Source organism: Schistocerca piceifrons, chromosome 7, assembly GCF_021461385.2.
Source record: "Schistocerca piceifrons isolate TAMUIC-IGC-003096 chromosome 7, iqSchPice1.1, whole genome shotgun sequence".
Lineage (NCBI taxonomy): Eukaryota > Metazoa > Arthropoda > Insecta > Orthoptera > Acrididae > Schistocerca > Schistocerca piceifrons.
Genome location: NC_060144.1, coordinates 440546223 through 440573465, shown reverse-complemented (window position 1 = coordinate 440573465; position 27243 = coordinate 440546223). Strand labels below are relative to the sequence as shown.

The window sequence follows — 27243 nt, the reverse complement described above, 5'->3', positions numbered from 1 at the left end:
TCGGCACAATACGCCAGTCACTACTCGTGATGAACTGTGGTATCGTGTTGAAGCTCCATGGGCAGCTGTACCTGTACACGCCATCCAAGCTCTGTTTGACTCAATGCCCAGGCGTATCAAGGCCGTTATTACGGAGAAAGGGGATTGTTCTGGGTACTGATTTCTCAGGATCTATGCACCCAAATTGCATGAAAACGTAATCACATGTCAGTTTTGTCCAATGAATACCCGTTTATCATCTGCATTTCTTCTTGGTGTAGCAATTTTAATGGCCAGTAGTGTATATCACCGACTGTAGGAGAATGTAATCTATTCTTGTTTCCGTAGTGGTACGTACTTTGATCTTTCGCACGTTTATGAAACTTCCTGGCAGATTAAAACTGCGTGCCGGACCAAGACTCACACTCGGGAGAACACTTGCCCGCGGAAGGCAAATGTCCCAAGTTCGAGTCTGAGTCTGGCACACAACTTTAGTCTGACAGGAAGTTTCGTTTCAGCGCACACTCCGTCGCAGTTTGAAAATTTCATTCTTCGTACGTTTAGCTCAGCTAGGAAAAAGTGTAAATAAACCGGAGGACTAACAGTTCCGGTCGGATGACAACACCACAAAGATTGTAGCGAGAAGCAGAAGTATCTGCAAAAAGGTTAACACTTGGTACAGAGAATGGTAGTTGACTTTCTTCTGTCTTTTCCAGTTGCCTTTTTCTCGTTTATCAGGTCGGCATTTTTATATAGAATTTGGCAGTATTAATGGCATTTGGTAGCCGGATTCCCTAGCATACGTCACAGCTTTGCCGTGAAGTGATCTGTGTACTCCAGCTGTCTGCGTCTAGTGTACACACACACACTGATCAAAAGTATCCGGACACCCATTGGTGGCCATTAATGTGGAGTGTGTCCACTCTGCGCCTTTACGACGCCTTCAGCACCTCCGGTGACACTTTGGATAAGTGTCTGAAGGCCTGTGGAGGAATGGAAGCTCATTCTTCCTCAGCAACCGAGAGAGGTTGGGTGCTGACGTCTGGAGCGAGTCGTCGTTCTAAGTCATTCCAGAGGCATTCCATTGGGTTCAGGTATGGACTCTGGCCAGGCCATTCCACTTCAGAAATGTTATTGCATACAAATGACAGCCTTGCTGATACTGCTTTATTATGGGGTGCATTATCAAGTTCATACAAACAATTAACGTGTACGAAATGTCTCTCTACTGTACGCAGGACATAACGCTGTAAAATGTGTTCTCATCTTTCTGCATTTAGCGTTTTTTTTTTTTTTTTTTGTTTTTTTTTTTTTTTTTTTTTTTTTTTTTTAAAGCGCAGCAAGGGTTCCACAACCCATGAATACCATCCACATGCCGTAACACCACCGCCTCAGTACTTCACTGTTGGCACTACACATGGTGGCAGGTGACATATCTCTCCATCGGATTGCCACAGTGTGTAGCACGATTCATCAATACACATCAATCGTTTCCAGTCATCTACTCTCCAGTGACTTCGCTCTTCACGCCACCTTAAGCGTCGCTTAGCGTTGGCTGCAGAGTGGCTGATGAGAGATGGGTGGCTTATGAGATTCTGCTCGACCACTGTATTCCATTCTCTGTAACTCCCTACGCACATTGTGCTAGCTGGTCTGCTTGTAGCATTTGTAACTCAGGAGCGATTCCTTCACTGATTTCATGCGACGCTCCCAGTCCATCAGCACATGAGATCGGCCTGGTCTTGGTCTAGTAGTGACTGTTCCTTCGCGTTTCCACTTCACGTCATTAACAATCGACTTGGGCACCTTTTGAAACGTTGAAATGTTTCGGAAGGATTTGTTATTCAGGTTATCAGGGGACTGTCATTTAATTCTCATTTGCTTATTTTACAGTGTCAATATCAAAGCATCTGATTATGTCTTCTTCGCTACATTTTTACCGCTGTTCTGTTTCGTGAAGGGTGCACTCAGCCCTTGTGAGGCCAACTGAGGAGCTGCTTGATTGAGAAGTAGCGGCACCGGTCACGAAAACTCACATACGGCAGAGAGAGCGGTGTGCTGACCGCATGCCCCTCCGTACCCACATCCGGTGGCGCGTAACGGCTCAGAATGAAGCGTACGGAACGATTTGAAGTGGAATGATCATATAAAATTAATTGTTGGTAACGCGGGTGCCAGGTTGAGATTCATTGGGAGAGTCCTTAGAAAATGTAGTCCATCAACAAAGGAGGTGGCTTACAAAACACTCGTTCGACCTATATTTGAGTATTGCTCATCAGTGTGGGATCCGAGTTCACAGAAGAGATAGAGAAGATCCAAAGAAGAGCGGCGCGTTTCGTCACAGGGTTCCTTGGTAAGCGTGATAGCGTTACGGAGATGTTTAGCAAACTCAAGTGGCAGACTCTGAAAGAGAGGCGCTCTGCATCGCGGTGTGGCTTGCTGTCCAGGTTTCGAGAGGGTGCGTTTGTGGATGAGGTTTCGAATATATTGCTTCCGCCTACTTATACCTCCCGAGGGGATCACGAATATAAAATTAGATAGATTCGAGAGCGCACGGAGGCTTTCCGGCAGTCGTTCTTCCCGCGAACCATACGCTACTGGAACAGGAAAGGGAGGTAATGGAAGTGGCATGCAAAGTGCCCTCCGCCACACACCGTTGGTTGGCTTGCGGAGTATAAATGTAGATGTAGATGTACCGTTGAGCCTTCACAGCCTGCTAGTGTGTTTCATTTATTTTTTTCCTTCTGCCAATGAGTGGTCAATTTTTTATTTTGTTTTGGTTGATCTTATGTTTTTGCAATTATTTCCATTTCGGCACTCTAGTGAGAAACTGTTGACTTTGAATGTCTTCATTTGTCGAATTATTGGTCGTACTGACACAGCCTGTTTATACGATCGTTTGCAGACTCAGAGTCACTAGCAGTAGGCTGAAAGTCATGTGACGTACACATTTATGGGTAGGTTTCAGTTGTCAAACTGGACCTCCCTACAGTGTGGTGGTGCTTCACAACGGAGCTCCCATCACCGCTGACCCTATGCCTTCCACACTTTCTGCTCCGTTACGGGCAAGTTATTTTACGACCGTTCTGCTCTCCGCCACAAACCCTAAGGAGGCTACAGGACCAAAGCTCTACATGTAGAATTTATAATGTAGAGGTCTCTGAACTGAAAATCCGAGCTCTGCTTCAGGGAAATATCCAGACACCTTGTTAAATATGATGATGTCCCGTTTCTACATTCAGAATTGAATCTAGGTTTCTGTAGTTTTGCTGTCGACGAAATTTGCTGTTAAATATGATGATGCCCTGTTTCTCCATTCAGAATTGAAACTAGGTTTCTGTAATCCCGCTGTCGACGAAATTTGCTAACAACAATGTCAGCCTTCATAAATCTAGACTTTCCTTCGGACAGTAGGCTCTCCTTCTGTGTATAGAACTGTGCCTAACGGTTTCAATTTGCGAGCTTGTGAAAAAGTCGTGGCCTCTGGTCAGCATCCTATTCTTTGCCCCGATGACTTTGCAAGACTGATTCAGAACTGTAATGAGACAGATTGTTAGGAGCTGTTCACCTCTTCTTATTTTTGATACGTGAGTTTCGACCATGACATTGCTCATTGCTGACCTACAGGACCCATGCTTTAATGCACGGGATAACGAACTCGCCAAATTCGACATTACATCAGTCTTCACTTGTTAAAGCAGCACGTTTCAAATTACTGTTGAACGAAGTTCTATTAACCTTTTTTATTTTATTTTTTTTCTTATTGTTGTTCAGATATAGAGTGTGGACCTAACTGAGTACCGCTACCTACAGTAGCTCGTGGGAGAGCGTCATGTGCTACACAGCACGCGCACTGTCCTTTAATAACATCCCTTCATGTTGGACTGGCAATCTACTGACGGGCATGCTGGTTGGCAGATCTCTAGATAAGGAGAAATAGCCGTTTCATATCTCGTTAATATCCTTTCAACTTACAAGTACTCATAAGCACCTCGCTGCAGGGAAATCTCCTTTGGTTTTCTCGAGGCTGATTCGATAGAACTTATTCCTCCGTTAAAAAAATGGTTCAAATGGTTCAAATGTCTGTCTCGCGGTTCTAGGCGCGCAGTCCGGAACCACGCGACTGCTACGGTCGCAGGTTCGAATCCTGCCTCGGGCATGGATATGTGTGATGTTCTTAGGTTAGTTAGGTTTAAGTAGTTCTAAGTTCTAGGGGACTGATGACCACAGCTGTTAAGTCCCATAGTGCTCAGAGCCATTTGAACCATTCAAATGGCTCTGAGCACTATGCGACTTAACTGCTGTGGTCATCAGTCCCCTAGAACTTAGAACTACTTAAACCTAACTAACCTAAGAACATCACACATATCCATGCCCGAGGCAGGATTCGAACCTGCGACCGTAGCGGTCGCTCGGCTTCACACTGTAGCGCCTAGAACCGCACGGCCAATCCGGCCGGCTTAAAAAAATGCATGATATCCATCTTACAGGAAGTAATTCCATATGCTGTAGCTAAGAAGTATACTTACAAAGCAAGCATGCCATTTTGAATGACTAAAACGGAATAAAAATTATTTTAAAATACGGGGATGTGCCAATTCTACCAACCATCAAGCTCAAGTTTTAGTGAAAAACTGCATTTCTTGACAAATTTACACAGTCTGGCAAAATAAGTGAAGAAGACGTGGTCGCATGTAACCACGTACATATACACACCTTCGGCGGTTATGTAAATGATTAGAGTTGCTATTATCTGTGAGAAATAGAACGGCCTCCACAGTGCATTCGTGTTGACAGTTTAGTTTTATTACTGTGCCTGGTAGTGTTAATAAGGGGCCTGAACAGTGTCAGATGTTGAGTGATGACTGAAGGAAACAGAAACGCCGCATATACGTGAAAGCGAGCATCATCAGCAGCTGAGAAAGTCTCACTGTAGGTCTCCTTTTGGCTGGTCGAACCTTGCCGTATCCAGATTTGTAAGGTATTCGGATGTGACAGTGGCCCGATGTTGGACTGCATGGGACTGTGAAGCCAAGGTAACTTGTCGCCAGTCACCACAGTGGAAGACCGCGGTATTGTGCACGAAGAACGCCCTTCACATCCGCGTTTGCCAGCCGAGAACAGGTAATGGAGTTCCTGCAACATTCTGTGTCATTGGTCAGACACTGGCAGCAGTCTGACCCGGGAATTATTGTCCTATGAGTGAGCTGCCGTTAACACAACACAAGTGGCTGCTTTTGGAGTGGTGCCTGACGAGGAACCATGTACTGATGATGAATAGCGTCCCACTGTTTTCAGCATGAATCGCGGTTCTAGACTACCCCGGCTGAGCAGCGACGGCGAGTGTGCCTGTAACCTCCAATAGTACAGGGGCGTTACGTCTGGCCTCATGATGTGAGGAGCCATTGGATATGACTTCAGTTCACGTGACTGAGGGAACTCTGGCACCACAACGTTGCGTCACGAACATCCTGCGTCCTCACGTGTTACCTCTCATGCGCCAGTATCAAGGTGTCATTTTCCAGCAGGATAATGCTCGTTCGCACATGGCGCCTGAGTCTATGTATGAACTGTCTGCGTGATGTTGAAGTGCTCTCGTGGCCCTCGAGGTCACCGTATTTTTCCCTTATAAAACTTGCCTGGGACCACCTCGGAGGTCAGATCCATCTCAATGCCGGTAACCAGGATATCAAGGACCAGTTTGAACAGTTGTGGGACAGCTTGCCTCAGGAGAGGATACGACGACTTCATGACACCCTCCTCAAGCGAATCAATGCATGAATCCAGGCAAGAGGGGGTGCAGCGTTATACTGATAAGTTGGCTCTTGCTGCTAAGTTCCTTGAAATTTGGCTCGATTTTATCATTGAAGCAACATCACATAATCCCTCTACCAGTGAAGCTTTATTTGATTTCCTCATTTGTTATTGGCTGCCTCGCTGTTTTTTGTCACGCACTTTAAAACTACAGAACCGCGAGTATTTTAAGAAACAATACAGTTTAACACAAACTACGAACAGCAGATTCACAGACTTAATCGAGAGTCCACTTCGGACACAAAATCCTGCACCGGCAACACTTCCGCGATTATGCACTGGTATAGAGGCAGCATGAATCAATATTTCCGCAGGGGACTTCCAGCAACTTGTCGAATCCATACCACGCCTGTAGTAGCAATCGTAGACACGCTGACAGCTGCGAACCCCCTGCATCCCTTCACACTTGGCGTCTTCCCCGACGGCGATGTCATCTTTCAGCAGTATAATTGTCCGTGTCTCAGAGCCAGAACCGTGCTACAGTGGTTTGAGGAGCATTATAGTGAACTTACTTGATGTCTCGGCTACCAAATTCGCCAGAGCCAGAACCGTGCTACAGTGGTTTGAGGAGCATTATAGTGAACTTACTTGATGTCTCGGCTACCAAATTCGCCTGATGTAAATCCTTTGGAATCCATCTGGGTCGCTAAAGGGCGCCATCGCCGCATACGCAAATCAGCAGCCCGTTATTTACGCTAATTACATGACCTGTGCGTAGACAACTAATGCCACATACCTCCACAAACCTGCCAACAAACTGTCGGATCCTTGACACGCAAAGTGATGTACACTACTGGCCATTAAAATTGCTACACCAAGAAGAAATGCAGATGATAAACGGGTATTCATTGCACAAATATATTATACTACAACTGACACGCAATTTGGGCGCATAGATCCTGAGAAATCAGTATCCTGAACAACCACTTTTGGCCGTAATAACGGCCATGATACGCCTGGGCATTGAGTCAAACAGAGCTTGGATGGCGTGTACAGGTACAGCTGCCCATGCAGCTTCAACACGATACCACAGATCATCAAGAGTAGTGACTGGCGTATTGTGACGAGCCAGTTGCTCGGCCACCATTCACCAGACGTTTTCGCCGCGCGGGATTAGCCGAGCGGTGTATGCGCTGCAGTCATGGACTGTGCGGCTGGACCCGGCGGAGGTTCGAGTCCTCCCTCGGGCATATGTGTGTGTGTGTGTGTGTGTGTGTGTGTGTGTGTGTGTGTGTGTGTGTGTTTTTCCTGAGGATAATTTAGGTTAAGTAGTGTGTAAGCTTAGGGACTGATGACCTTAGCAGGTAAGTCCCATAAGATTTCACACACACACCAGACGTTTTCAATTGATGAGAGATCTGGAGGATGCGCTGGCCAGGGCAGCAGTCGAACATTTTCTGTATCCAGAAACGCCCGCACAGGACCTGCATTATCCTGCTGAAATGTAGGGTTTCGCAGGGATCGAATGAAAGGTAGAGCTACGGGTTGTAACACATCTGAAATGTAACGTCGACTGTTCAGAGTGCCGTCAATGCGAACAAGAGGTGACCGAGACGTGTAACCAATGGCACCCCATACCATCACGCCGGGTGATGCGCCAGTTTGGGTAGTATGGCGATGACGAATACATGCTTCCAATGTGCGTTCACCGCGATGTCGCCAAACACGGATGCGATCATCATGATGCTGTAAATAGAACCTGGATTCATCCGAAAAAATAACGTTTTGCCACTCGTGCACCCAGGTTCGTCGTTGAGTTCACCATCGCAGGCGCTCCTGTCAATAATGCAGCGTCAGGGGTAACCGCAGACATGGTCTCCGAGCTGATGGTCCATGCTGCTGCAAACGTCGTCGAACTGTTCGTGCACATGGCTGTTGTCTTGCAAACGTCCACACCTGTTGACTCAGGGATCGAGACGTGGCTGCACGATCCGTTACAGCCATGCGGATAAGGTGCCTGTCATCTCGACTGCTAGTGATATGAGGCCGTTGGGATACAGCACGGCGTTCCTTATTACCCTCCTGAACCCACCGATTCCATATTCTCCTAACAGTCATTGGATCTCGACCAACGCGTGCAGCAACTTCGTGATACGATAAACCGCAATCGCGATAGGCTACAATCTGACCTTTATCAAAGTCGGAAACGTGACGGTACGCATTCCTCCTCTTTACTCGAAGCATCACAACAACGTATCACCAGGCAACGCCGGTCAATTGCTGTGTGTGTATGAGAAATCGGTTGGAAACTTTCCTCATGTCAGCACGTTGTAGGTGTCACCATCGGCGCCAACCTTGCGTGAATGCTCTGAAAAGCTAATCATTTCATACGACAGCATCTTCTTCCTGTCGGTTAAATTTCGCGTCTGTAGCACTTCATCTTCGTGGTGTAGCAATTTTAATGGCAAGTAGTGCATTTCGTTCCAAAGACGGACAAGCAAGCTATTAAACAGGTTTTCATAACGTGTATATTGACACATGGAGTAATCACTGATTCATTTTTCCAAGAATGAAAGATTCTGTATTGTCGTACGTTCGCCCTTCATTTGTCATTGAAGTACAAATGAGCACTGATTAAAACATAGTGGACTGGAACAGTTTTTGGTTAAGATCTGGTTTATACTGGATTACTGCAGTACAGGTACATCGAAAATGATGTATCGTAACCACATGTTGGCCTTTTCAGTGTACATTCTGTTCCATTCGGCTGTGTTTTATTCACTTGAAAATCTACATTTTCACTTTGACAATATCGCAGCTTCTATTTAAGGAACTATGACTCCGTACTGCATGTGATAACATACAGGGTGTTACAAAACGATATCGACAAAATTCGAGGGGTTGTGGAGGACGTCGCGAGGAACAACTCGAGTCTAGGAATCCGTGTCCGGAAACGTCATCCAATGTCGCTACAGAGAGTCGAAGCTATAGGCGCCGGCGCCTGCCGCTAGACCACCCCTTTGGCGGAAAATGTAACTTTGTACGCTGACGGACCACTAGCGAAACGTATCGCAATGTTGTTTGATCTTCAATAATTGCGACGATTGCCACGGTCGGTAGTGGAGATGATGGAGTCAGCTGCTGCGTAGATAGGCATTATCTCTTATGAATGTGATCCTCTGTTGCCTCAGTGGATGACGGTTTCGGACACGGTTTTCATCCGCAGTTTATGTTTGTCCTGTATACCACAGAAAATTGAGATTTTAGAGGGTTCCAGAATAGTAGCGCGTAATATCCACTAAACGAAACATGCCACGGCAATAATTAATTACTCCCCCAGACAGAATTTTTTTAAAAATACATCACACACTTACCACGATACCTTAACAGGACTCTGCTACCACAGTGCTATGAGAAAGGTGAGTAGGAGGACTCACTAGGTTGTGGTGGGTGTGATACTTTCCTTCAAAACACATTGCACTTTTATGTAAAATCCCATTATAGAAAAACAACAATATTCAACTCCAAAACTGGTTCAGGAATAACAAAATGCAACCACAAAAATTTATGAAAGACAAGATAGTAAAACAAATGAAATAAATTTATAAACCCAAATCATCCAGGCACGAAAAATACTGCTATGACATTGTAACTACTCTTTTATTTCGATGAAAGATGTAGTGCTAAGATTCTTAGCGATAAGGAAGTAATATTTTTAAATTACATGTTCAAATAATACTTAGACCAAATAGATCAAAAGAATTAAGAATAATTTTGTACGACGAAGTTAACTGCTGTGTATTGTTCGTCAGTATATATTAGATGTAAAACATTGTTTCCCTCTCCTCTCTGCTGTTCATGTCTTCGACTGCTAAGCTTCGGCTCTCTTTTTGTTGTGTTCTTGTATTGCGATAAGAGAAAAATATGACTGTTTTAAAGAAAAAGGTAATTTCTACCCTGATATATCGAAAACAAAAGTATTTTGAAAACAGTTACATAAAAAGAAGATTTGTGAATGAGAAGCCGGCCGCTGTAGCCGAGCGGTTCTAGGCGCTTCAGTCCGGAACCGCGCTACTGCTATGCTCGCAGGTTCGAATGCTGCCTCGGGCATGGATGAGTGTGATGTCCTTAGGTTAGCTAGGTTTAAGTATTTCTAAGTTCTAGGGGGCTGATGACCTCAGATGTTAAGCCCCATAGTGCTTAGAGCCATTCGAATCATTTTTGTGTATGAGCAATATTTACTGCTTCTGCGAGCAACAGTTATCTCTGGTTGCATGTACGAGTCAATCGGCAATTTTCATTACAAATACTGGGTTTCACGGAATTCTCATTTAACTTGTAGGAAACTGTTTCACAATTACGGGAGTGCATTTAATTTGAAAGATTCAAAAATATTAACAAAATATTTTGAAAACTAATTTTGATTTCAGTACAGCTTCTTGTGAAGAACTGTTTACGTGTGTTTCATAGTGGATACATGCAGTCTACGGAACTTAAGCTTACAGAGACAAATTCGTTTAAAGCGCTAAATAACAGGAGACTGAACCATTCTTGTGCTGTTCTTGTTATCGGATACCAGAGACACGTTCGGCTAAGAAATAGTCAGCGTGATTAATCCGCACACGCGTACAACAACGAAGGAGACGCCACAACATGAATGATATTATGCTTATTAAAAAAAACTGTTTTCTCTTTTACATAAACAGCCATGCACCTTTATGAAAACAGGTACTGAAACTTATTATAAATTGTCCCAAAACTGAGTCACCGCTGTCATTAACTTAAGAGTCAACTTGCCTTTGGCCACCTATACCAAAGGTTTCCTGAATCGCGACAAGAGCATTTTTGAATAACAAACAAACCACCCAGCACCTCGATGCATTCAACGAGGTACATCTGGGTTCAAAATGCCGAGCAGGCGACTATTAGCACACTGAATCATCCGATGGTAGGCGTTGCCATTGACGATATTGACCCAGCAAAAACAAACATGTCCGATCAGGGCTCCAGCGGAGTGGACTCCGCCGACGGTTGCTGCAGGTTTCAAGCTGGCACAGTCGGCAGGCAACTACGTTCAGGCGGTGCCACAGTCGCACTGCCCACAGCGCCTCCCGCATAGCCGCACGACAGCGCTAGCGGCAGAGGCGCGCGCGGGAGTTCGAATGTATCGGAACCGAGGCGACTTTTGTATCGGCACAAGAGCGATGGTACACTTGGATATCCGATATTTCGGAAACGCACTCATACAGATCTGTATTTACATGCAAATAATTGCCACCATCCGGCACATGACTTTCATTGACCGTGCTATTACCAACTCATATGCTGATGACTCGCAAGCGGAACTGGACAGCCTTGAAACTATGTTCCTGGAAAATGGATATTCATCTCGGCAAACAGGGAAAGCTGTACAGGCAATATACACGACAAGATAAGGAAGAGAATGAAGAGAGTCCTTCGAGACGACAACCTACCTGCTACGTATTGGAAATGTATCCGCGAAATCATCCAGAGTAGTTCGAAAACGTAAGCTTAAAGTGGTCTTCCTCCTCTGTACAAAATCTCGACGCCTCCAGCATTGGTCAAAGATGATTTAGAGTTGTACAAGGCAGGTGATTCCCCAAATCAAACACAGGGTGTCCCAGGAGGAATGGTCAATATTCAGGGATATTACAGGAACGATCATTCGAAGCGAAAAATTCTAGTAAACTTAGGCTCTAAAATGCGTACGGTACCTTAACAGCTGTGAGCACTTACTGATCTAAGGTACTGTGAAACAAATCTCTTCCACTACTAGCTCTTTAGTTTCCATATTTTCAGAGGTGGCAGTATGGACTAAAACAATAAAAATATTCCAGTAAATATTGGCTCTAACGTGCGTCACCTAGGAGCCATTAGCATTCGTTCATCTTCTCTATAGTGAAACAAAACTCTTTTACTGAACAAGTGCCCGTAGCTCTTACAGTGTGTGCACTTCCATTTTCCTGGATTTTTTTCCTTGTTTCGGTCCCAAAACTCTTTAACTGAACAAGTGCCCGTAGCTCTTACAGTGTGTGCACTTCCATTTTCCTGGATTTTTTTCCTTGTTTCGGTCACTACTACCACGTTACAAAATGTGGAAAGCAAAGAGCTTGCAATAGAAAATATTTGTTTCACAGTATTGAGGATCAAGAACTGCTCATAGCTCGTAAGGTAAACATCTTGGTGCCCGTGTCTATTGTACATTTTTGCTTCGAATGATCAATCCTGTCATATCCTGAATATTGACCATTACTCCTAGGAAAAACGGCAAACGACGTGCATTGTTCAGGAGCGCATTCTGGAAGATCAGCGGCATACTTGCCTCCTACAAACAAATAAATCTGCTATCGCAGAACACACTATTGCCGCGCGGGATTAGCCGAGCGGTCTAGGGCGCTGCAGTCATGGACTGAGCGGCTGGTCCCGGCGGAGGTTCGAATCCTCCCTCGGGCATGGGTGTGTGTGTTTGTCCTTAGGACAATTTACGTTAAGTAGTGTGTAAGCTTAGGGACTGATGACCTTAGTAGAGATTAGATAAGATAGCATAAGATTTCATACACATTTGAACATTTTTGAACACACTATCTCTACTGGTCATTCGAGGAAATACCGTGCAACAAAAATTGTGGCCAATACTTCAAATTTCTGTAGCATCATTATCAGTGAATCAGCAGAAACACGACTCCTTGACACTCAATAGGGACGGCGGTTTCCAATTGCGTCATTCCTGGAATCCTGTCATAGGAAAACTTCGTGCTCCGCGTAGCCGGCGCTGTTTTATGGTTTTACCGCGTGAAAACGATCGATCTAACAGCGATGAGGCGGACTTTCAGCACGGAGGGCGCTGTCAGCAGAAGTGCATGTGTTGCTTGGGCGCAGCGACAACTGGATACACAAGGCTGGAGCCGGTGAGGCTAAAATAGGGGAGCTCAGTTTACTGTTGCCAGTACACACGTGAAGATGGCCAGAACACTCTGCGCCGAAATGTCGTGGCAGCACGTTACTGATATTTGGCAGCTCCGAAATTTTATGGAATCGGGAAGCCATTTCGGCTGAACGACAATAACATAAGGAACATTCATAAAGCTTCTGTCTGAGGGTACTGCTGCAACGTATATGCAACGCTGCGCTACTCCGATGCGGCTATGTAAGCACCGACACATAGACAAGGCATTAGTGTGCCATTTGTCTTTCCGACGCGCGTGTGGAAAAATCGTAAATGTGACGTACGACGACGCTATTACCAAAAGCGTCTAACTAGGACCTGATAATGAAGAGGTCACGTACTCCGAGGAGCATAGGGGACGATGCGGGAGACTCGCACCGCTGACTAGGCAAGGCCCTAGCGGAGGTGGTTTGCCATTGCCTTCCTCCGACCGTAATGGGGATGAATGATGATGAAAACGACACAACACCACCCAGTCATCTAGATGCACAGAAAATATCTGACCCTGCCGGTAATCGAACCCGGGACCCCGTGCGCGGGAAGCGAGAACGCTACCGCAAGACCACGAGCTGCGGACAAACAGGACCTACGTGCTGTTATTCTTTTCTTGGCTGCCTAACGACAAATATCGGTAGATATGCATTGGAGAATAAAGAATGTGTATGGAGCAGTACGTCTGTCGAAAACGCCAAGTTCCGTGCTGCTCGCGATGCTCACCCTGTTATTTGATTATCGGGGACAATTGCGCATTGATTTCAAGGAACCTGGTGTCTCCATCATTGTGGAACTGTACTGCGCAACGCTAGAGAAATAACAGCATGCAATTAAGGCGAAACGTTGGGGAAAACTGCGACAAGGGGTGCCGCAACTTCATGATACTGCACGTCCCTATACCGCAAATGTTACTCCGACTCCAGTGGGAGACGTTAGCGTACCATCCGTACAGTCCTGATCTCTCCCCATGCGATTATCACACCTTCGCTCCCTTAAAAAAGGCCCTGAAGGGTCGACGGTTCCTGTCGGACGAGGGCCGGCCGCGGTGGTCTAGCGGTTCTAGGCGCTCGTCCGGAACCGCGCGACTGCTACGGTCGCAGGTTCGAATCCTGCCTCGGGCATGGATGTGTGTGATGTCCTTAGGTTAGTTAGGTTTAAGTAGTTCTAAGTTCTAGGGGACTGATGACCACAGATGTTAAGTCCCATAGTGCTCAGAGCCGTTTGAACCATTTTTTTTTTTGTCGGACGAGGATGTGCCTGAGGTAGCTAAGGACATCGGACATCTTCACGCAACAGGACAGCGTGTTTCACCAAACGGTTGCCTTCAAACTGGGGCGTCGGTGGGATGGTTCCTTCAGTGCAGACGGCGATTTTGCCTGATTGACATACCACCGAGCGGGGTGGCGCAGTGGTCACACGGGAATCGCATTCGGGAGGACGACGGTTCAAACTCGTCTCCGGCCATCCTGGTTTAGGTTTTCCGAGATTTCCCTAAATCGTTTCAGACAAACGTCTGGATGGTTCCTTTGAAAGGGCACGGCTGATTTCTTTCCCAGTCCTTCCCTAATCCGTGCTTGTGCTCCGTCTCTAATGACCTCGTCGACGAGACGTTGAACACCAATCTCCTGCTCCTCCTCCTGATTGGCATACCGATTCTGGACGGCTTAGCCTTCGAACAGAACTTTTTATCGGCCCATATAATACGTCAGTAACAACAATATAAGCTGATAGTGCCTATCCAATGACGAGAGCCGCCCATGACAACTTCAGGAATTTTGCCTAGTAACTCCACTTCCCAGGAAAAAATACAGGAAACATTCCTTTATAAACGAACGTTACGCTGGTATTTGAAAGTTGTTACGTTCTCTGTCACTTTTGCCACTCCTAGTGGCATCTAGCGCTGCATTTTCTAACTGTATAGGTCACCATGTCCAGTATGATCTGCCCAACGTCTGTCTTGAGGGGGCCTAGCTGGAGTATCTGTTATCTATCTTATGGACATCGGTAGGGATGGGCTAAACAGTGACTTTCCAATATAAGTGATTTCTGGGGATGCTGCTTTTCGATAACTACAATTTTTAGTTGAGATTTGTCAAAGTTTAAATATCACTGTTTACGAATTCACAATATACGAAGAACTTAAATTGGAAGGAACACATAGAAAATGTTGTGGGGAAGGCTAACCAAAGACTGCGTTTTATTGGCAGGACACACAGAAAATGTAGCAGACCTACTAAGACTGCCTACACTACGCTTGCCCGTCCTCTTTTAGAATACTGCTGCGCGGTGTGGGATCCTTACCAGATAGGACTGACGGAGTACATCGAAAAAGTTCAAAGACAGGAAGCACGTTTTGTACTAGCGCGAAATATGGGAGAGAATGTCACAGAAATGATACAGGATTTGGGCTGGAAATCATTAAAAGAAAGGCGTTTTTCGTTGCGACGGAATCTTCTCACGAAATTCCAATCACGAGCTTTCTCCTCCGAATGCGGAAATATTTTGTTGACACCGACGTACATAGGGAGGAACGATCACCACGATAAAATAAGGGAAATCAGAGCTCGTACGGAATGATAAAGGTGTTCATTCTTTCCGTGCGCTATACGAGATTGGAGTAATAGAGAATTGTGAAGGTGGTTCGATGAACCCTCTGCCAGGCACTTGAATGTGATTTGCAGAGTATCCATGTGGATGCAGATGTAGATGTATCCATCTACAGTGTTAAAATGCAATTTCTGCGATTTATCCCCACAGATGTGACACTGTGACTAGTCGCAAGCAGAAGTTACAGTGATAAATATCAGAAATTGGATTTTAACATTCTGGAGGGATACGAGTATATCTGCTCAGTGCTATTTCTGGCCAGATGAACTATGTCAGTGTAACGGAAGTGCTATGTTCTCACCTGTAAAATGTGCAGACTGCATACTGCAACAGTGTGTTATTGAAGTCATTACGCGATTTGAAAGGGATGATAAACAAATGTGAAATACGCTCTGAGTGCATATTGAAAATTCAACTCTCACCTTGTTAAAGTCGTCCCATAACTCTCAATTTTCTGCCATGTAGTAAGTCCCATAGTGCTCAGAGCCATTTGAACCATCTTTAAGGGACGCCTGAAGAATCGTGAGAAAGATCCCAGCGGAGAGTTCTAAACGAGTTTTAGAGAGGAAAACGACGGGGCCTACTAACCTACAAAATTTCCCCTTCTGGCCTGTTTCGAGTTTGGAGCACGGAGCGCTTCTGCTCGGTCTCGGTCTGCTGTCGGCAGTCACTTGCTCGAGGTCGAAGTGACCGTGGCGCCCCCCGACGTCGCGACCAGAGCGTGCGGCGATGCTCGGAGGGCCCCGAGCAGGTGGCGAGTGCTCGGCGCGTAATTACCTCCGCGTGCTGGCGCTGAGCTTTTTGCACAATCGGGCGCGCTGGTAGTCGGGGCAGGGAATTTCAGACGGGCGCTGGCGAGCACGTGGCGCCCGGCTGGAACCAGTTGGTGTCGGTTCTGGCCGGTGCGCGGCGGCCGGCAGACTCTGACTCCAGCAGCAGCAGCGGCGGCGGCTGGACGGGAGCCGCCGGCGGATGCGGTGCTGCCCTTCCAGCTCCGGGCGGCTTCCATGTAGCACGAGGACGCCAGCTCGACTTCTACTCCAGCAGCCATTAGGCTGGTTCGGGCTGCGACTGCCCGCGGGTTCACCGTATAGGGACTAATCGGTGGGTGGGCGCCCAAGCGTCTTCCCGTCCTAGTAGTGCGGCCAGTCAGTCTGACTGTGACACCGACCTCGCTTTGGATTGCCCAAGAGGATCGAGACGGCGGTCACTGCTGCGCCTCGTGATGACAGCTGAGGATATGCGTGAAGCAGAAGTTGAGGTTCAGGTTTCTCAGTGCTATATTTATAGCTGGGAGATTTTTTTCTTAATTTTTATTTTTCTGGAGAAAAATACGCTACTGGCCATTGAAATTGCTACAGTAAGAAGAAATTCAGATGATAAACGGGTATTCATTGGACAAATATATTATACTAGAACTGACATGTGATTACATTTTCACGCAATTTGGGTGCATAGATCCTGAGAAACCAGTACCCAGAACAACGACCTCTGGCCGTAATAACGGCCTTGATACGCCTGGACACTGAATCAAACAGAGCTTGGATGGCGTGAACAGGTACCCATGCAGCTTCAACACGATACCACAGTTCATAAAGAGTAGTGACTGGCGTATTGTGACGAGCCAGTTGCACGGCCGCCATTGACCAGACGTTTTCAGTTGGTCAGAGATCTGGAGAATGTGCTGGCCAGGGCAGCAGTCGAACATTTTCTGTATCCAGAAAGGGCCGTACAGGACCTGCAACATGCGGTCTTGCATTATCCTGCTGAATTGTAGGGTTTCGCAGGGATCGAATGAAGGGTAGAGCCACGGGTCGTAACACATCTGAAATGTAACGTCCACCGATCAAAGTGCCGTCAATGCGAACAAGAGGTGACCGAGATGTGTAACCAATGGCACCCCATAGCATCACGCCGGGTGATACGCCAGTATGGCGATGACGAATACACGCTTCCAATGTGCGTTCACCGCGATGTCGCCAAACACGGATGCGACCATCATGATGCCGTAAACAGAACCTGCATTCATCCGAAAAAATGACGTTTTGCCATTCGTGCACCCAGGTTCGTCGTTGAGTACACCATCGCAGGTGCTCCTGTCTGTGATACAGCGTCAAGGGTAACCGCAGCCATGGTCTAGGAGCTGATAGTCTATGCTGCTGCAAACGTCGTCGATCTGTACGTGCAGATGGTTGTTGTCTTGCAAACGTCCCCATCTGTTGACTCAGGGATCGAGACGATGCCGCACGATCCGTTACAGCCATGTGGATAAGATGCCTGTCATCTCGACTGCTAGTGATACGAGGCCGTTGGGATCCAGCACGGCGTACCGTATTACCCTCCTGAAACCACCGATTTCATATTCTGCCAACAGTAATTGGATCTCGAACAACGCGAGCAGCAATGTCGCGACACGATAAACCGCAATTGCGATAGGCTGCAATCCGACCTTTATCAAAGTCGGAAACTTGATGGTACGCATTTCTCCTCCTTACACGAGCCATCACAACAACGTTTCACCAGGCTACGCCGCTCAACTGCTGTTTGTGTATGAGAAATCGGTTGGCAACTTCCCTCATGTCAGCACGTTGTAGGTGTCGCCACCGGCGCCAACCTTGTTCGAATGCTCTGAAAAGCTAATCAGTTGCATATCACAGCATCTTCTTCCTGTCGGTTAAATTTCGCGTCTGTAGCACGTCGTCTTCGTTGTGTAGCAATTTTAATGGCCAGTAGTGTACAATCCCTGTTGATCCATCGTGGATACGGTACAGGGCCTGTTGAAGTATTTACCAAAAAAAATCACCAAATGCCTGTATGTTTTCACAAGTTGTTATTTTATTTAGGCGACTATTTTCGGCATCTCATTAATGCCATCTTCAGGCCGCTACTCCATGTCTAGAGAACCAGATAACTCGATGCATGCATAACTGCAGCCATCAATACTTGGATTCTATGAATTTTTTGTGGGTTGTGGACTTCAAAGACTTGACAACTAATCACACATTCCACAAAAAAAATCATGGAATCCAGGTAATGACTACCGATTACGCATGCATTTCACATGGCGGTGTGTAAAGCAACTACGTCGCTGAAACGGCGTGCTGTAATCGAGTTTCGAATTCAAACGTCCTTCTTTCAGTTTTACAGTTCCAGACCACACGCGAGCGCTGCGACTTCTGCAACAATCCGACCCCTGGGGTTCACTGTCATAAACTTGACCCCATCCGATTTTCCAAAACTTAAAGAACACATTCGAGGACTTCACTTTGATAGAAATGAAAGGGTACAAGCGGAGGTGAGGTTGTGGCTCTGTCAGCAAAGTCAGACGTTCTACAATGACAGTATCGACATACTGGTCTGACGTTGGAAGAGATGTGTTCGTCGCGAGGGTGACCATGTTGAGAAATCACTATACAGACGAAGAATAAATGTGTAGAGTGTTAATAACGTTTATTTTATTTAAGAATCTTTCAGAGTTTACACATAAAACAGTCGGAGATGTTATCTTTCAGCACGTTCTTATGAAACAGTGAATAAAAACGGAGGAAAGAAATCCTAGTAAAGTTCTATAAAACAATGATGATACCGTCTATACTTCATGGCAGACACTTGGAAATGAACGAAGAATACAAGCTATGGAAATTAGGTTTTTAAGAAGAGCAGCTGGTTTCAGACTTTCTGACATGATAATGAGTACAACAATCAGACAAGAATTATATCCTAAACATATAAATGAAGAGATCAAGGAGTACAGAAGTAAACGGGAAGATGCTATCATAATAATGAATGAAAATAAAATGAACAATTTTTTTTTAATTATGAATTTGGCCAGCTATGGACCGCATACAACTTAAGACTTATGGTGTTTCTTTTTCTTCCGTTCTTCCCAGTACTTCTTCACTTTCTCGCCAACTGCTCGTCTCTGCTCATCTGTCCACACTCTCTTGGGTCGAGGTTTTGGCGCATCTTCTTCATAGTTTGCGTTTTCTATAAGTAGCCTAAAGTTATTCCTGTCACGTATTATTTCTTCTGTAACACCTATTTTGTTGGCGTCTTTCTTTACTGCTTCTATCCATCCTTCAGTGTTTTTCAGCTTACTAACGTAATTAAAAATTTTCTTTGTAATCCGTGTTTCTTCCATTCTTTTTAAATGTCCATAAAATTTTAGCCGTCTCTTCCTCATTGTATCTGTGATCTTTTCTGTATTTTTGTATAGGTCTTCATTTCTCCTTTTAATCCACCTGTTTTCCTTGTTTTTCTCAGGACCTAGAATTTTTCTTAATATTTTTCTCTCTCTTTTTTCTAGTTCTCTTAATTCGCCTTTTTACTCAATGTTAGGCACTCTGATCCATATGTTGCTTGTGTCCTAATAACTGAATTATAATGTTTAATCTTTGCTTGTATGGATATTGATTTCTTATTGTAGTAGTTTTGTGTTAATTTATATGCAAATTCCAACTTTTTTATTCTTTCTTTATTTGTTGTGTTATCCAGTCCATTGGCTTGGATCCACTCCCCCAGGTATTTGAATCTATCAACTCTTTTAATTTTTCCATACTTTGTTTTCATGAACTTTTCTGTGTTATGTTTGTGTTCTATATACTCGGTTTTTTCGTAGGATATTTTTAGCCCAGTCTTTTCAGCAATCTCGTGTAACATATCAAGCATAACTGTTGCGTCTGTTCGGTTTTCAGTTATCAATGCCATATCATCCGCAAAGGCTAAACATTTTACTTCAAATTTGTTCTTTCCTTGGCCCATGCTTATACCCCTTGTGCCTCTGTTTTTTAATGTGTTTTCCCATGTTTTTACTACTTTATCTAAAACCAAGTTTAAGAGAATTGGGGACAGTCCGTCACCTTGTCGAACTCCTGTTTTGATTTTGAATGGTTCAGAAATTTCGCCTTGAAACTTAATTCTTGATGTTGTATCTGTGAGCGTTTGTTCAACAAGTCTTCTGGTGTTTTCATCTATCCCTGATTCATAAAGTATCTGGAATAGTGTTTGTCTGTCAACTGAGTCATAGGCCTTCTTGAAATCTACGAAAGTAACTACTGTATTTTTATTTTGTATAGCTCTCACTCTCAAAATTGTTTTTAAATTAAGAATTTGTTCTGCACATGATCTACCTTTTCTAAATCCTGCTTGATAATCTCCTATATTAGGTCCCGCTTGTTCCTCTATTCTATTTAAAAGTGCTTTAGAAAGTATTTTGTATGACACTGGTAACAAGGATATGCCCCTGTAGTTGTTGGTGTCTGTTTTATCTCCTTTTTTATGGAGTGGGCGGATCAGTGCTTGTTTCCAGTCACTGGGTATGATTCCTTTTGTCCAAATGTCTTTAATTACTTTGTGAATTTTCTGACATGCGGATAAGCCCCCTAGTTTCCACATTTCTGCCACTATCCCATCCTCACCTGGTGCTTTGTTATTCTTCAATGCTTTGATAATCTTTTCTATTTCTTCTATTGTAGGTGGTTCCGACGGTGGATTTTCATGTTGTGGTTTTTGAAATTGTAACCTGTCATTAGGCTCCTCACAATTTAATAGATTTTCAAAGTATTCAGCTAAGATTTGGCAGTTCTCTTTATTGCTTAAAACCATTTTTCCATTTTTATCTTTAAAATGTAAACTTGGTGACTGGAATCCTGTTAAAACTTCTCTGAAAGTCTTATAGAAGTCTCTAGTGATATTCCTTTTGAAATCAGAATCCATTTCTTCTAATCTGTCTTTGTCATATTTTCTTTTCACTGATCTGATGATTTTTGCTGTCTTTTTCCTTTCTTCTTTAAACTCTTCCCAGTATTCGTGTTTCTTATTACTGTTCCATTTTTTCTATGCCTTTAGTCGATTGTCAATTGCTTCATCACACAGCTCATTCCACCATCTGTGTTTTGGTATTCTTCGTTGCTGTCCCATTTCTTTAACTGACTCTATCATTGTTTCTTTAATTTCTTCCCAATTATCCATTTTTCTTGTGTTTAATATATGACAGAATTTGTCCTGCTTTTTGCAGGAGAAATTTAGTGTTTACACTTGGAAATCTTCTTGGTTTTGGTTTAGGTTTGTTTGGTTGGAACATGGTCTTTATTTATGTCAGATAATGATCTGAGTCTATGTTTAGGCCGTTCCTCACTCTGACATCCAAGATTTCCTTGTAGTTGCGAGTCGTTATTGCCACATGGTCCAACTGATATTCACCTTGATTTGGATTAGGTGATACCCACGTTTTTTTCTTTCTTGCAAGTTTCCTGAAACATGTCGACATTAATTTTACATTAAACTGTCTACAAAAATCTATGAGTCTTTCCCCATTTCTGTTGGTTCTTGCATGTGCTGGATAATCTCCAACTACTGATTTAAATTTTATTTCTTTGCCAACTTGTGCATTAAAGTCTCCCACTAAAATTTTTATATGTTCTTTTGGTAATATGGATGTTTTGTGTTCAAGCATTTCCCAAAAATCTTCCACTTTGTCAACATTTGTTCTGTTATGTTGGTTAATAGGTGCGTGTGCATTTATAATAGTGTAGCGTTTATTGCCTGACTTGAACGTCAGAAATGAAATTCGTTCTGATGGGGAGCTAAAATTAGTTATTGATTCCGTAAGTTGCTGTTTGACCATAAATGCGGTCCCTAATATAGTCGTATTATTGGAATTTTTAATGGCTGGTTTTCCTTTGTAGATCCTGTATCCACCTGATTCAAATGCATTTTCATCCAGATACCTTGTTTCTTGAAGAGCTAATATAAGTATGTTGCGTTGATTGAGAGCGTCCGTTAGGTGTTTTAGTTTTCCAACTTTCATAAGTGTGTTGATATTCAGAGTCCCCAGTAGATGTTTTTTCTTGGGTCTTATCTTTGAAGAAATACTAGGAAGCTCCGACTCTTCCTTACATGATGTTCTAGGCTCTCCAGAATCCAAAGGCCTAGTTGCACCGCTATGAATAACGATGGAAGATTGGTTACTTCCTGGAGTAGTTTACATTTTGAAATTTACCATCATGTCTTAGGTTAAAGTTTGGTTTGGCGAAAGGTAGTTGAACCTTTCGATGATAAAAATTCAAGCATTTAGCTTAGAATTATAAGTGAGGCCGCCACTAACATGTGGGACAGACGCCTTTTGTAGCCGCCCACTGTGGGAACTGACGCTACAGTCTGGTGCTTTTATATACACTCCTGGAAATTGAAATAAGAACACCGTGAATTCATTGTCCCAGGAAGGGGAAACTTTATTGACACATTCCTGGGGCCAGATACATCACATGATCACACTGACAGAACCACAGGCACATAGACACAGGCAACAGAGCATGCACAATGTCGGCACTAGTACAGTGTATATCCACCTTTCGCAGCAATGCAGGCTGCTATTCTCCCATGGAGACGATCGTAGAGATGCTGGATGTAGTCCTGTGGAACGGCTTGCCATGCCATTTCCACCTGGCGCCTCAGTTGGACCAGCGTTCGTGCTGGACGTGCAGACCGCGTGAGACGACGCTTCATCCAGTCCCAAACATGCTCAATGGGGGACAGATCCGGAGATCTTGCTGGCCAGGGTAGTTGACTTACAACTTCTAGAGCACGTTGGGTGGCACGGGATACATGCGGACGTGCATTGTCCTGTTGGAACAGCAAGTTCCCTTGCCGGTCTAGGAATGATAGAACGATGGGTTCGATGACGGTTTGGATGTACCGTGCACTATTCAGTGTCCCCTCGACGATCACCAGTGGTGTACGGCCAGTGTAGGAGATCGCTCCCCACACCATGATGCCGGGTGTTGGCCCTGTGTGCCTCGGTCGTATGCAGTCCTGATTGTGGCGCTCACCTGCACGGCGCCAAACACGCATACGACCATCATTGGCACCAAGGCAGAAGCGACTCTCATCGCTGAAGACGACACGTCTCCATTCGTCCCTCCATTCACGCCTGTCGCGACACCACTGGAGGCGGGCTGCACGATGTTGGGGCGTGAGCGGAAGACGGCCTAACGGTGTGCGGGACCGTAGCCCAGCTTCATGGAGACGGTTGCGAATGGTCCTCGCCGATACCCCAGGAGCAACAGTGTCCCTAATTTGCTGGGAGGTGGCGGTGCGGTCCCCTACGGCACTGCGTAGGATCCTACGGTCTTGGCGTGCATCCGTGCGTCGCTGCGGTCCGGTCCCAGGTCGACGGGCACGTGCACCTTCCGCCGACCACTGGCGACAACATCGATGTACTGTGGAGACCTTACGCCCCACGTGTTGAGCAATTCGGCGGTACGTCCACCCGGCCTCCCGCATGCCCACTATACGCCCTCGCTCAAAGTCCGTCAACTGCACATACGGTTCACGTCCACGCTGTCGCGGCATGCTACCAGTGTTAAAGACTGCGATGGAGCTCCGTATGCCACGGCAAACTGGCTGACACTGACGGCGGCGGTGCACAAATGCTGCGCAGCTAGCGCCATTCGACGGCCAACACCGCGGTTCCTGGTGTGTCCGCTGTGCCGTGCGTGTGATCATTGCTTGTACAGCCCTCTCGCAGTGTCCGGAGCAAGTATGGTGGGTCTGACACACCGGTGTCAATGTGTTCTTTTTTCCATTTCCAGGAGTGTAAAAGCCTGCCTCTTCCGCCAGTTCCGCCGTTCTGATGATCTTCATCGCCGCCTTCACTGCCGTTGAGGTCTTCACCGTTTCCCTGGCTAGGGACCCTCACGAGGTACTATCACCCGGGCCAGGTGAACCAAGGTTTTTTAACGAGGTGTTACTCCTCCCCCTCCTCCTTTTTCAACCGGGCTTGGGACCGGCTTTGGCGGAGTTATGAACAATGTAATATTGAATTACCAATTAATAGGGAACAGACCTCTAGGAAGACTTAGAAAGAGGTGGACAAATCAAATATAATCACAGAGAACAGTGACACTGTAGGCTACAAGTGGACATGCAAAGAAAGAAAAAGAATCTTCCACAGCTACAGTTTAATTGTCTGTTTATCTGTTTCATCATAACCAGTTTCGAGGTTAAAGTCTCATTATCAAATGTTCATCGTAATGATATGCAACCTTAACAATTTTAAAGAGAAAACGCTAGGACACACTGAAAAGTAATCCCTCCGAATCTTTATGTCAACACTCTTAAAGAACGTCTTCATATCTACATATCTATTCATCAAAGCGCCGTGACGACGAATACGTTTCTTCCAACGAGAGACCAGTTTACTGATACCGTTACTGTTGAATATCTGAGTTTGTTGACGGTTTTACAACCTCAAATCTGCTTGCTCCACTTCATCACTATCAAAGCGAAGTCCTCTAAGGTATTCTTCAGGTTTTGGAAACATGAAAATCGGATGGGGCAAAGTGAGAACTGTATGGAGTATGACCGATGACTGTGAATCCAAGGCGTTGGACTATTGCAGATGACGCAGTGCTAGTGCGTCGTCTGGCATTGTCATGTTGCAGGAGACGGTGCTCCATGTGTTGAAGAACGCATCAAATTCTGATCGCTGCTTCTCACGCGCCGACTTAGTTACGTTGCACAACACTATGTTACACGCTAGAATTCGGAACCCTCTAGCGACAGAGGACTGCAAATATGAAGACATGAAGTATAAAGATGGGTAAAGTTTATAACGTTTATTTTATTTAAAAGCATCAAGAGCTTTCACATAAAATATTCGAAAGCTTTTCTTTTCGGCATGCTCTCGAATATTCACAAGTGAAATTCGCATAAAGAATCCACCACAATCTGAGAAGAGTAGTGAAGAGACTGGCATACTTAATCTATGCAGACGAGATCTGTAGTGGAGAGAATGGCATACTTAGCCTATGCTGACATCTGTTTACGCTCTAGGTCGGAAGAGGAGTTGAGCAAATGACCAAAGCGCTAAAGGAGGCTGCCAGCAAGTTTGGGCTAAACATAAACGAAACCAAGACATAGTACCTTGTTATGATGCATGGTCATTGTCAGACTGTTGTCATCTACAATCACTGCAAGTTGGGGACCAGTCCTACAAGACAGTGCATGAATTCAAATATCTAGGGGCACTTTTCACTGAGAACTTGTCATGTGAGGCTGAGATCAATGCCAGAATACAACAGGAAACCGGTCTTACCACAGCCTAGCACAACTGCTTCGGCCCAGATATCTCTCCAGGCAGTTCATGATTCGACTGTACAAAACCCTGACCCAGCCTGTTGTTCTATATGGCTGTGAGACATGGAGTATCCGGAAACAGGACTTCATAAGCTCCTTTTTTTTGAGAGAAAAGTGCTTCGGAAGATCTTCGGTCCGGTTCTGGATGCAGATACAGGGAAATGGAGGATCAGATACAACTAAGAGCTTGAGGAACTATACCAACAACCCAATATAGCAGGAACTGTCAAAGCCAAACGAATTCAGTGGGCCGGCCATGTGGCCCAGATGGAGGCTCACAGATGGCCTCGGATTTCACACCTACAGGAAAGAGGCCCCCAGGGAGGCCCAAGAAGTGTTGGAGGGGTGGCCTGCATGAAGATTTAAACCAAGTGTCAATAGATGTGGACGGATGGCGGATAGCAGCAATGGACAGAATACAGTGGAGGAGGAAACTTGTAGAAGCGTGCGGTGCACTGGGCCTGGTCACGTAGTAGTAGTAGTGATGTCCATATCTACAACACTAGAAGAAAGAATAACATTATATCACCGATTAATAAAGTTGACAGTTTCTCATAAAAAGAGTTCGGTATCCATCAATAATCTCTCGTCATTTACCCATTAACATAAAATGTCCGAACGTACCAAGTGAGTTTCAAATTTAATCGAAGATAAATTCCTCAGTACAGTTCCTTCTACTTCACAGACGAATTTTTGTTTAGAACTGGTAGCCTGTAAAAGGAAATAAAAGAAGGAAAACGAGTTTTTACATGTAGCTCCATGAACTAGTTTGAAAAACGCATACTTTCGTTAATGCTCAAAGTAATCTGCTATACATATCCCGTAAACTGACTCGTTCCACATCATTTCGAGAAGAAAATAGTTCAAATGATAGATGGGAAATGTAACTAATTCCTAAGCGCACATGTTCCGAAGAGACAATAAAAATAACATTTGACCCACCATATACATCATCTGATGAAAACTATACAGACATCCATAAGTGGATATTCGTATGGGGTTTGAACTTTGCTGCGGACCCTTTCAGTGAGGTGTCTAAAAGTCTGCGGAGAAACGGCAGCCCATTCTTCCTCAAGAGCTAAAACCAGAGTAGGTAGTGATTTTGGACGCTGGAGTTTGAAGCGAAGTATATATTCTAACTCAAGCGAAATGTCTTCCATTGGGTTCAGGGCAGGACTCTAGGCAGGCCATTCCATATCAGGAATTTTTTTGTCCATAAAACCTTGCCAAATAGATGCTGTTTCATGACTGATATGTGAGGCTTAAAATGAGGTGCTCCACCACTGTGTCCAATTCTTTTTAACTCTCTACGCACAGTCACTGTGCTAGCTGATTTCATGCGATTTTTTACAACCACTCTTCGCAGTGCTCGTCGACCCCTCTCCGTCAGTACAAGGTGTCTACTGGTCTCGGTTTTGGCTGTGGCTGCTACTTCTCATTTCCACGTGGCAGTCGCATGATCAACCGTCGATTTTGGCAACTTTAAAAGGGTAGAAATATTCCTCATGGATTTGATACTCATGAGGTATCCAATGACTAGTCCCCGTTCGAAGACACTGAGCTCTCCAGACCGATCCATTCTGGCGTTATTGCTACTCTACTGATGACACAATACTTCCCGCCTCCTTTGGTACAGGTGGAAGACTGCCTCTCGTGACATCTAGAGGTCAATTCTGCGTTATGTAGGAGTGTATGAATACTATTTATCGGAAACTACACTCATGCTCATAAATTAAGGATAATGCTGATATATGGTGAAACAACGTTCTGGTGGGCGGTTTGCGGGTTTAAATCACTTCGGGGTA

At 45.0% G+C, this 27243-nt stretch overlaps 1 protein-coding gene across 1 annotated transcript in view; it reads left to right on the top strand.

Moving 5' to 3' along the window:
- Positions 1-27243, top strand: part of LOC124804991 (bumetanide-sensitive sodium-(potassium)-chloride cotransporter) — a 309377-nt gene that overhangs the window by 120962 nt on the left and 161172 nt on the right. The gene's annotated exons all lie outside the window — the stretch shown is intronic.